General features: G+C 43.9%; 1 non-coding gene across 1 annotated transcript; it reads left to right on the plus strand.

Moving 5' to 3' along the window:
* Nucleotides 1–9140: 9140 nt before the first annotated feature.
* Trnas-cga lies at nt 9141–9222 on the plus strand. Its single transcript has one exon. It is a non-coding gene; the product is annotated as a tRNA-Ser (tRNA).
* The last annotated feature ends 798 nt before the right edge of the window (nt 9223–10020 follow it).

A 10020-nucleotide genomic window follows, 5' to 3' on the forward strand; every position in this document is an offset into this window, starting at 1 on the left:
GCTCTGAAGACCTAATGAACATAATTCTTATATTTACTTTTACAATTTGATAATTCATTTTTTTCCTCTTATCTTTTCTTCTTTTTTAAACAAAGATAAATGAAGGTTGGAGAGGTCGAACGCACGTGTTAGGTCTGATAATAACAGCAAATTAATGCTGGGTTTTCCATACATGATTTTGATATTCATTTTTATATCGAATATAAATTGTTGTCTTTGTTCCTCCTCCGCGATGTTGTTTTCCACACCAAGACCGAGTAGACAGTAGACAGACCTCCTTTATACAGCCCCATCAACCTCTTCCAGACAGCCCCATCAACCTCTTACAGACAGCCCCATCAACCTCTTCCAGACAACCCCATCAACCTCTTCCAGACAGCCCCATCAACCTCTTCCAGACAGCCCCATCAACCTCTTCCAGACAACCCCCTCAACCTCTTCCAGACAGCCCCATCAACCTCTTCCAGACAGCTCCTTCAACCTCCCCTCCAGACAGCCCCATCAACCTCTTCCAGAGCAGCCCCATCAACCTCTCCCCAGACAGCCCCCATCAACCTCTTCCAGACAACCCCATCAACCTCTTCCAGACAGCAACCCCATCAACCCTTCCAGACAGCCCCATCAACCTCTTCCAGACAGCCCTCAACCCTTCCAGACAGCCCCCTTCAACCTCTCTCTCTTCCAGACAGCCCCATCAACCTCTTCCAGACAGCTCCCATCAACCCCCTTACAGACAGCCCCCATCAACCTCTTCCAGACAGCCCCATCAACCCCTTCCAGACAGCCCCTCAACCCTTCCAGACAGCCCCTCAACCTCTTCCAGACAGCCCCATCAACCTCTTCCAGACAGCCCCATCAACCTCTTTCCAGACAGCCCCATCAACCTCTTCCAGACAGCCCCATCAACCTTCTTTCCAGACAGCCCCATCAACCTCTTTCCAGACAGCCCCATCAACCTCTTCCAGACAGCCCCATCAACCTCTTCTTCCAGACAGTTTCCTTCACCGCAAGAACACTAGTGCATTCCTCTCCTTCACAATTCCTTCCCCATTTCACCCTGTTGGAACCTTCAAGTCACCTCACGTGTTATCTGTTTTACTTAATTCTCCTTCGTCTCTATTGTCTCTCTGTTCACATTCTTCAGACTCCTCTTCCAGGTGTTCCATAAGTAAATTTCTAAGAAGGGTTGACACACGAGCGTTTTTCTATCACTGTTTATCGTTGTTTACAAGGGCAGTGGCCTCATCATTGTTTACAAGCGGGTAGTGGCTCCTCCCACGATTAGCCATAAGGCAGTGGCTCCCCATCATTGTTTACAAGGGTAGTGGCTCCTCTTATGATTGTTTACAAGGGTAGAGGCTCCCCATCATTGTTTACAAGGGTAGTGGCTCCTCTTATGATTGTTTACAAGGGTAGAGGCTCCCCATCATTGTTTACAAGGGTAGTGGCTCCTCTTATGATTGTTTACAAGGGTAGTGGCTCCTCTTCGACTAGAGATATTTCCTGTGGCCATAAGTCATCCTTGAAAGTTGTTTAATCCTTAGGAACTTTTAAGGTGGAGAGGTTGGTTGTTCTTCCAGCCTCAAGCGTCACAGCCCAGCGTGTTGTGTTGGTCGTGTGGAGCAGTAGTAGGTCTCCCCCGCCTCGTCCTGGCAATATCCAAATCCTTACATGCAGTAACAGCAGCAAACATTTTCCTGTTGTATTTTATTTCCATTTTTATTTTTTTATTTCTCTCCGTATTTATTTTTTTAATTTGTTTCATCTTTCTCTTTTATTGCCATGTTCGTTCTTCTGTTTTTCTTGTTTCATTTTATTATTTATCTCAATCCATTTATACAGCAAACAGCTATTCTCTTTCCTAACCCACTTTTTCCTTTCTTTTGGCATTTATTTTCCAGTGTTCCTCTTTTCCTTTTCATAGCCATTTTAGATCTTTGGACCTTTTCTTCTTTTATAATTTATCCATCCATTTCTATTTTCCATTCCATTTCTCTTATTTTCATGCATCCATCACTCACACAATCCCACTAACGCATTTTTTCATTGTTTACTTCAGCCAATGACGATGAAACTTGTAAGATTATTAATGATAGTCCAGACGGTGTATCCAGAGTTAGGCTCCAGTACCGCGTTATTTATTCAAAATCTAAACAAAAAACAAAGGTAAATAATCCCCCCAAATCCCCTTTAATCCAGAGGAGATTTAGGATTAAGATACCTCGTTGTAGCGCCTCGGTCACTGCAGGATAAAGGAAGAGACAGAAGTGATGGACAAATACATATATGTAGATTAATGGATAAATCAGAATAAAAGAGTAATGGCTAGAAAGGACAGCATGACACACACACACACACACACACACACACACACACACACACACACACACACACACACACACACACTAGGTCACACTCCCAACCCACACAGGTACGAAAGGACACCTGACTTTAGAGTTAAGGAAATGAAGGCTGTAGAGTGGAGTGCAGTGCCGCTTACAATGTCCCCTTGTGTGCCAAATAAAGGTTCAGTGGTTAAAGTGCTGTATCCACATTGTCTCTAATGGACCGTCAAACTAATAAATCCACTTTTATTGTGTACTATATTCCAAGACTTTAGTTCCGATAATAAAAAAAAGAAAAGATATAATGCGTACACTGGTTTCTTGCTGCCACACTTTTATTTATCTTTTGTTTCTGATGAAAGTTTATAAAATACCTCTTACGTTGGCTTCCACGGATCACAGACTACAAAATTAGTTATGTTATTTTCTTACAATATAATAACTATTACATTTCAGTCGTGGAGGACAGAGACTACAACACTCAGTCAACTCGACGCGTCTCACATCTCCATTAAAAAGTTCTGGGTGAATATTTTGGTATATTTAATGTATTTTTTTTTCTGGTGCAGCCAAGCCATTATGTCCTCTGGTTCCCCTCACCCCTCCCTCACTTATCTAATATCCTACATTTTCCAGGCTCGTATTTAATGTCATTCCCTTCATACACCTGTACTTTGAATGGACGTATGCAGTCTCCCGGTACATTATTTTATGTGCATGTACCTGAAGGGAGACTCCTAAACCTTGTGTTGCCTCTGACGGGTCTTCCTCTACCCTTGACGTCCTACCATGTTTTGCCCGGTCTAATCCTATGTAGATCCTTCAAGTTCTTCAACACAATATTTTTTTAAGCTGTACATTCCAGAGTAAAATATGATCGTCTCTCAGTTTTCTCCTACTTGACAACACTACAGTATTCTCCCCCTCTCTCACACATCATTATCTCGGGTAGATGGCTGCTTGCTACTCGAATCTTTTATGTCAATTCTCTGATCTTCCTATCTGAAGTGTTCTCGTACTACCGTAAAGACACTAAGTCTCTGCCCTTAAGTAACAGAATGTCTGAGTCTTTGTTGATCTGTAGTAACACCTTTAACGAGTCCTGTCCTAACACCCCTGAAGATCTCCTTGGATTTCCTCCGCTACACCCGCCTGTTGCAGCACAATCTAATCCAGTTACTCTATCCTCTCCATGCCTTAGTTCCTCTGCGCTTCACATATGTCTTACTGTAAACAATAATTCTTTTACTCTCTTGAAAACTTTGTCTCTCCTGTTTTACTTTAACTCCTCAGTTCCTGTCGTCTTTTCCTCAATGGTTTCCTCTGGTTAGTGTTGGCTTCCTGGTGGATATCCTGAGAGTGAACACGAAGGTAGAAGAGGCAGTACGATAGAGAATGAGTATCTTTTGCCAAGTTTTGTGTCTAAGAATGAACCAAACTCAACAATAGCTTTGGCAATATTTATCAATTTCCACTGACGTCACCCCCTGCTCTCCCTATCTCCTCAACCTGTGACATGTTCTCCCTCAGTAGATACACCCACCTCCAGGTTCGGTTCACCATCACTGTCTCCTAATATCATACTTTTTCTCCAGTCTTATAACTTCAGCCATGTAGGGGATCTTTAATCACTAAAAACAAACCTTTAATAATACCCAAAATAATAATTCCGTTCCCCGTCCATAGATAAAACATTATACTCGTAGCATCATTCCTTCCATTTCTCTCTATGTGTGATACAACAATACACATGTCATTTAAAACAAATATACACTAACTTTACATATCTTTCCTTTATAAAAATGTTTTCACTGTTGTTGATATTATATAAAATGTCAGAGAATATACAGAAATAACATAAAATAGATCCACAATCTAAATGTCAATGGTAACTTCAGGTTGTGGGTCCCCCCCCCCCTCCTGTTCCTCCCCCGTCACCTCGCTCGCTGTGTATTACCGGTGTGATTCCATCTAGCGTGTTGCAGGCCATCAAAGGCGGCGCCCCTCACGTGTGATGTTACCCGTGAGCTTACTGAGCAGCTTGCATCTCCCACGGGTCTATATGTATTGCATACATTCCAGCGTTGATCTGTACTATAACGAGGTCATCCGCTACCTTCGTTCACATTGGGTGATGATCTCAAGATTTCTGGGAACATTTCTCAAGTAATCTTCATTTATACATAAATCCCCTAAAAACTCACTATTACATAACTTTGAGTGTTATAGAGGATTGCTTAAATTATCTAAAGCAGGATTTGATTCGCTTAATGTATAATTATACGGAGTTTGCATAAATTATACTCACCCGGGTATACTAACTGCAGTAATTTTATCTTGTCTGTAATTGTTGTTTATTTAGTCTTCAACCTCACTCAAGGGCATATGACCTACCTTGATAGCTACCTCAACACAACACAACACAGCTCAACACAGCTGTTCTAACAAACCTAATTATTCATTCTTCTTTATTAGTATTGTTGTGGCGGTGACTCGAGCACAAGATTTTGACGATGGTGGTGATGGTGGTGATGGATGGTGGTGGTGATGATGATGATGGTGGTGGTGATGATGATGATGATGGTGGTGGTGGTGGTGGTGGTGGTGGTGGTGGTGGTGGTGGTGGTGGTGGTGGTGGTGATGATGATGATGATGATGATGATGATGATGATGATGATGATGACATGGTGGTGATGGTGGTGATGGTGGTGGTGGTGATGATGATGGTGGTGGTGATGATGATGATGATGATGGTGGTGGTGGTGGTGGTGATGATGGTGGTGGTGGTGATGATGGTGGTGGTGATGATGATGATGATGACACGATGATGATAGTAATAGCAACACGATGAATGATGATGATGATGACCGGTTCCCTACAGTCAGTCATTTTTTTATTTAATTTTTCATATTCGACAGAAAGCAACACGACACGACACGTACACTTTGATGCCTTTAGTATATAAATGAAGTTTTATTCTTTCGTACCAACTAAAACCATCAAGAGGAAACAAGACGAAGTAGACAAATATATACTGTATGTATTGTGTGTTGTGGATCTGCAGATTGTAGAAGCCACGATCTAGCCTGTAGGGCGGAGAGGAGAGAGGGGTGAGTGTGTGTGAGATACGTCTGAATGTAGTCAACTTGTATTCGTATTTGGAAGACTGAGTTTGAGTTTACTACACCTGTTGCTCCAGCCAGTCCTCTCTCTCTCTCTCTTCGCTTTCTACACTTCTCATCTCTCTCTCTCTCTCATCACCACTATTCCCTTCTCATTTCTCTTGTCTTGATCGGTCCGTCTCTCCCTAGTTTCGCCCCAACACAAGAATAACATTGTAGTAGAGACAAGAGGGGGAGAGAGAGACACGGATCTTAAGTCACTGAAGACGCCGGTGAGAATGACACTTACCCCTGGATTGGGTTCCTTCTCTTGACTGTTTAGTTTATATGCAAGAGGTGGGAGTTGAAACTTCCTTCTGTCTACTATTGATAACATAACGTGACATGAAATCATTACTGTACTATAATTAATCGGTAACCCTCAAATTTAATCAAATTCTCTTTAACAGCAGTGACGAGGTCAGTACATTTTACGGTCAATTTAGTTTATCCGTGTTTTCCAGTGTGCTGAACTCTGATAAGTGCGGGGTCCACCTCCTTCTGTAGACTGGTAAACTTTTCTTATAGTTTATAGAGGATCAAGTCCGACTGTGGACTGGTGGAGTCACAGAGGATTAAGTCCTCCTGTAGGCTGGTAAAGTCTTCTGGTGGCGTCTATATTTGGGAGCGTTAAATCCGTCATACGTATATTTGCAGCAAGTCAACAATGCAGCCACTGGGCGTGCGAGGGTAAACCTGGCCATTTCACGGTTATCTAATTGTGTCAACAAGAGGGACCTAAACTGAATTTCAGTTCATGGCGCAGTTCCATGTAATCCAATATTTTATGACGGCAACAAAACTGCGGCCAACACCAACAAGGCTGTGAAATGAACCCGGGATGATGAAGCTACACGGGGTGACAACACGGCGTCACTCGTTAACACTTTAATGAATATATTAACATTACCTCGAACACAGTTGATTTAAGTTCCCACTTATATGGAATAAACGGAAGTATGAGCTATTTTTTTTCTAAACCTATAGATTCCTATATACTGTATGTGTTAATAGCTGACGTTGATATATCATTAACATTCAAGACTTGGTAGACAATACGGAGGCTACAACGAGATAAAACTGACTTTAATGACTAAACATCAAACAACAGCAGTGACCTGACCCAAGTATTTTATCATGTGCTTACCAGGGGTCAATGTCAGGTAGTGGTCCCAGTGCCTCAGTTCGCATAAACCTTCACAATATTTAACACTTTACTTCCCTGCTGCGTTAGGTTAGGGCAGAATAAATTAGTTTAGGTTAGGTTAGGTTAGGTCAGGTCAGGTTAGGTTAGGTCAAGTTTAGTTTAAGTTAAATTAGGTTAGGTTAGGTTAGGTTAGGTCAGGTTAGGTCAGGTCAGGTCAGGTCAGGTCAGGTTAGGTTTGGTAAGGTCAGGTTAGGTTAGGTCAAGTTTAGTTTAAGTTAAATTAGGTTAAAGCTAGTTTACGTTAAGTTAAAATTAGGTTATGATTATCTTAAGTTACTGAAGAATATATTAAGGGGAAAAAAGGAAACAAATACATCCCTAACGTGACCTGTATCTTCACCCACCACCGCCTCACCCACCTCCGCCTCACCCACCTCCGCCTCACCCACCACCGCCTCACCCACCTCCGCCTCTGCCTCACCCACCACCGCCTCAGAATAAATTAGTTTATGTTAGGTTAGGTCAGGTCAGGTCAGGTTAGGTCAGGTCAGGTTAAAGTCAGGCTGTGTTAGGCAAGGTCAGGTTAGGCCAAAGCAGGGCTGTGTCGTGCCAAGTGGTCGGGGTCAGTGAAAGCGAGTCAAGCTTAGCTTGGCTGAGGTTAGGGTTGCTTATTACGTTAAGTTAAAATTAGGTTATGATTATTCAAGTTACTGAAGAATATATTAAGGGAAAAAGGAAACAAATACATCCCTAACGTGACCTGTATCTTCACCCACCAATCGCCCCACCCACCGCCCCACCCACCACCACCTCACCGCCTCACCCACCTCCACCTCACCTCACCCACCACCGGCCTCACCCACCACCGCCTCACCCACCTCCGCCTTCTCTCACACCCACCACTGCCTCACCCCTCCGGGCTCCTCACCCACCTCCACCTCATCTCCACCACCGCCTCACCCACCTCCGCCTCACCCACCTCCGCCTCACCCACCACCGCCTCACCCACCTCCGCCTCACCCACCTCCGCCTCACCCACCACCGCCTCACCCACCTCCGCCTCACCCACCACTTTTCCGCCCCACTAACTTTCTCCAGCCCAATGAATCACACTATTTACCCCGACTCTCCTCCCGCCGCCCGGACAGTTCCCTACTCCTCCCGCCGCCCGGACAGTTCCCTACTCCTCCTGCCGCCCGGACAGTCTTTACTCCTCCCGCCGCCCGGACAGTTCCCCTACTTCCTCCCGCCGCCCATAGCCCCTTACCCTCCCGCTGCCCGGACAGTTCTCCTCATTCTCCTGCTGCCCGGACAGTTCCCTACTTCCTCCCTGCCGCCCGGACAGTTCCCCTACTCCTCCTGCCGCCCGGACAGTTCCCTTTACCTCCTGCCGCCCGGACAGTTCCTTTACTCCTCCTGCCGCCCGGACAGTTCCTTACTCCTCCTGCTGCCCGACAGTTCCCTCACTCCTCCTGCTGCCCGGACAGTTCCCTACTCCTCCTGCCCGACAGCTCCTCCTGCCAGCCTGGACAGTTCCCTTGGCCTCCTGTCGCCCGACAGTCTCCTCCTCCTGCTGCCCGGACAGTTCCCCTTACCTCCTGCTGCCCAGTTCTCCTTTACTTCCTCCTGCTGCCTGACAGTTCCCCTTTACCCTCCCACCAGTCTTGACAGCCCTACACCGCTGTTTTTACCATACGTTGAAATGCAGTCAACAAGTGGATGATTAAGACTAGTTCCCATAAGCTCACGTGTTGACATATTACTGTTGACGTGTTTAAGATGGGAAGGGTGTCTCATTAGCATGTTGTATTCGGTTTTATTGATGGACATTATTTGGTTTTCCCGTTTTACGAAAATTCTGTGACTTGTCTGGTTATTTGTGAACGAGTGTTTTTTTTTATTCCTTTTAGTAGGACATAGGATAATTATCATGGGTTCTCAGAGAGAGAGAGAGAGAGAGAGAGAGAGAGAGAGAGAGAGAGAGAGAGAGGAGAGAGAGAGAGAGAGAGAGAGAGAGAGAGAGAGGTTTTGATGTTTATGTCTGTAAAGTTAAATATTCTGTTAATTCATTGAGCCAAGAAACGTGCTTAAGACACGTTTTACCACAAGTTGAGGCGTACAGTAATGTATCTCAGCTTTTTACGTCCTCCTCTTGACAGCATTTATAATTTCAGATTCGTTTCCATATTTTTTCATTCTCCCTTTTCTTCATCTCTCTCTATGGGTTTTCATCTCTGTCTCAATCTTTATTTATCTCTCAATTTTTATTTCCCTCTCTATCTCTAGCTCTCTCTTGATCTATATTTCACACATGCTTTATCTCTTATAAATTCGTTTTGTTAGCTGTCTACTTCTTTAGCGATATATACAGGTAAACGAGGAATCACTGAGTTGCGTAACAAATCCTAAAAAAAAAAAAAATCCTCAAACCCTCGCGTCCCGCGCACACTTGTATAAACTAAGGCAGATGTCACCTTACTTGTCTCAGCTGCAGTGTCCGAGTGGTTAAGGAGATGGACTCGAAATCCATTGGGCTCTGCCCGCACAGGTTCGAATCCTGTCTGTAGCGAAGTATTTTCATATGGGAAGTGTAGAAGCTATGTTTATCGATAACATTAACAGTTTACACAGAAACAGATGCATTTCTCATTCTCGAAACACACACACACATATTGTACACACGGGGTATAACTGTGTACGCTTGACATGAACGCTAACTGATGATGACAAGTGAGTGCTGAAAATTAACGCTCTCTCTCCTTCCTTTCCCAAGTTTTCCACTTCCCCCTTTCTTTTCCTCTTCCTTAACGTAGCCTGTTCCTCTTTGTCTCTTCCCCTCGCAGTCTCTTTAATCCCTTATACCTTTCATATCAATTTCTTGAGGAAGCTTCTCCGGCAATAATCATCAAGACCTCGGAGTCACGGGACTGAAGGTCATTCCGTCCAACTTTGAAATCTTGACTTTAAACTTTTAGATTCTATCGCTACTCTTAACTGAAGTCTTCTGCAGAATGACCTTATATTGGGGATTTCCATTAGCAATTTCTTCTAAAGAGTAACAGGTAAGGAAATGAGTCACCAGGTGTTCTGAAAGTCAACGATTTGTTCTCCAGAAAATCGGATGAAGGCAAACAAAGGCCGTCGTTCTGAAGACCAATTCTGATAGCTGGTTTAAGATAATTAGTAAAGTTAGTGTGCAATTTTGTTTAAGCAGTTCAGTCAGGTCTTGAGTAGTTCAGAGGTTGTTATTGTTCGCTGCTATAAGAGGTAAGGTCTTTACAAGTCACAAGTTTGGGACATAAACGTAGACAAGCGATTTAAGGAACAATAGTTGATGATGTCTTCCTGGGTTCAGATTTAATGAAGT

This window comes from Homarus americanus, unplaced genomic scaffold (assembly GCF_018991925.1).
Source record: "Homarus americanus isolate GMGI-L3 unplaced genomic scaffold, GMGI_Hamer_2.0 scaffold51972, whole genome shotgun sequence".
NCBI lineage: Eukaryota > Metazoa > Arthropoda > Malacostraca > Decapoda > Nephropidae > Homarus > Homarus americanus.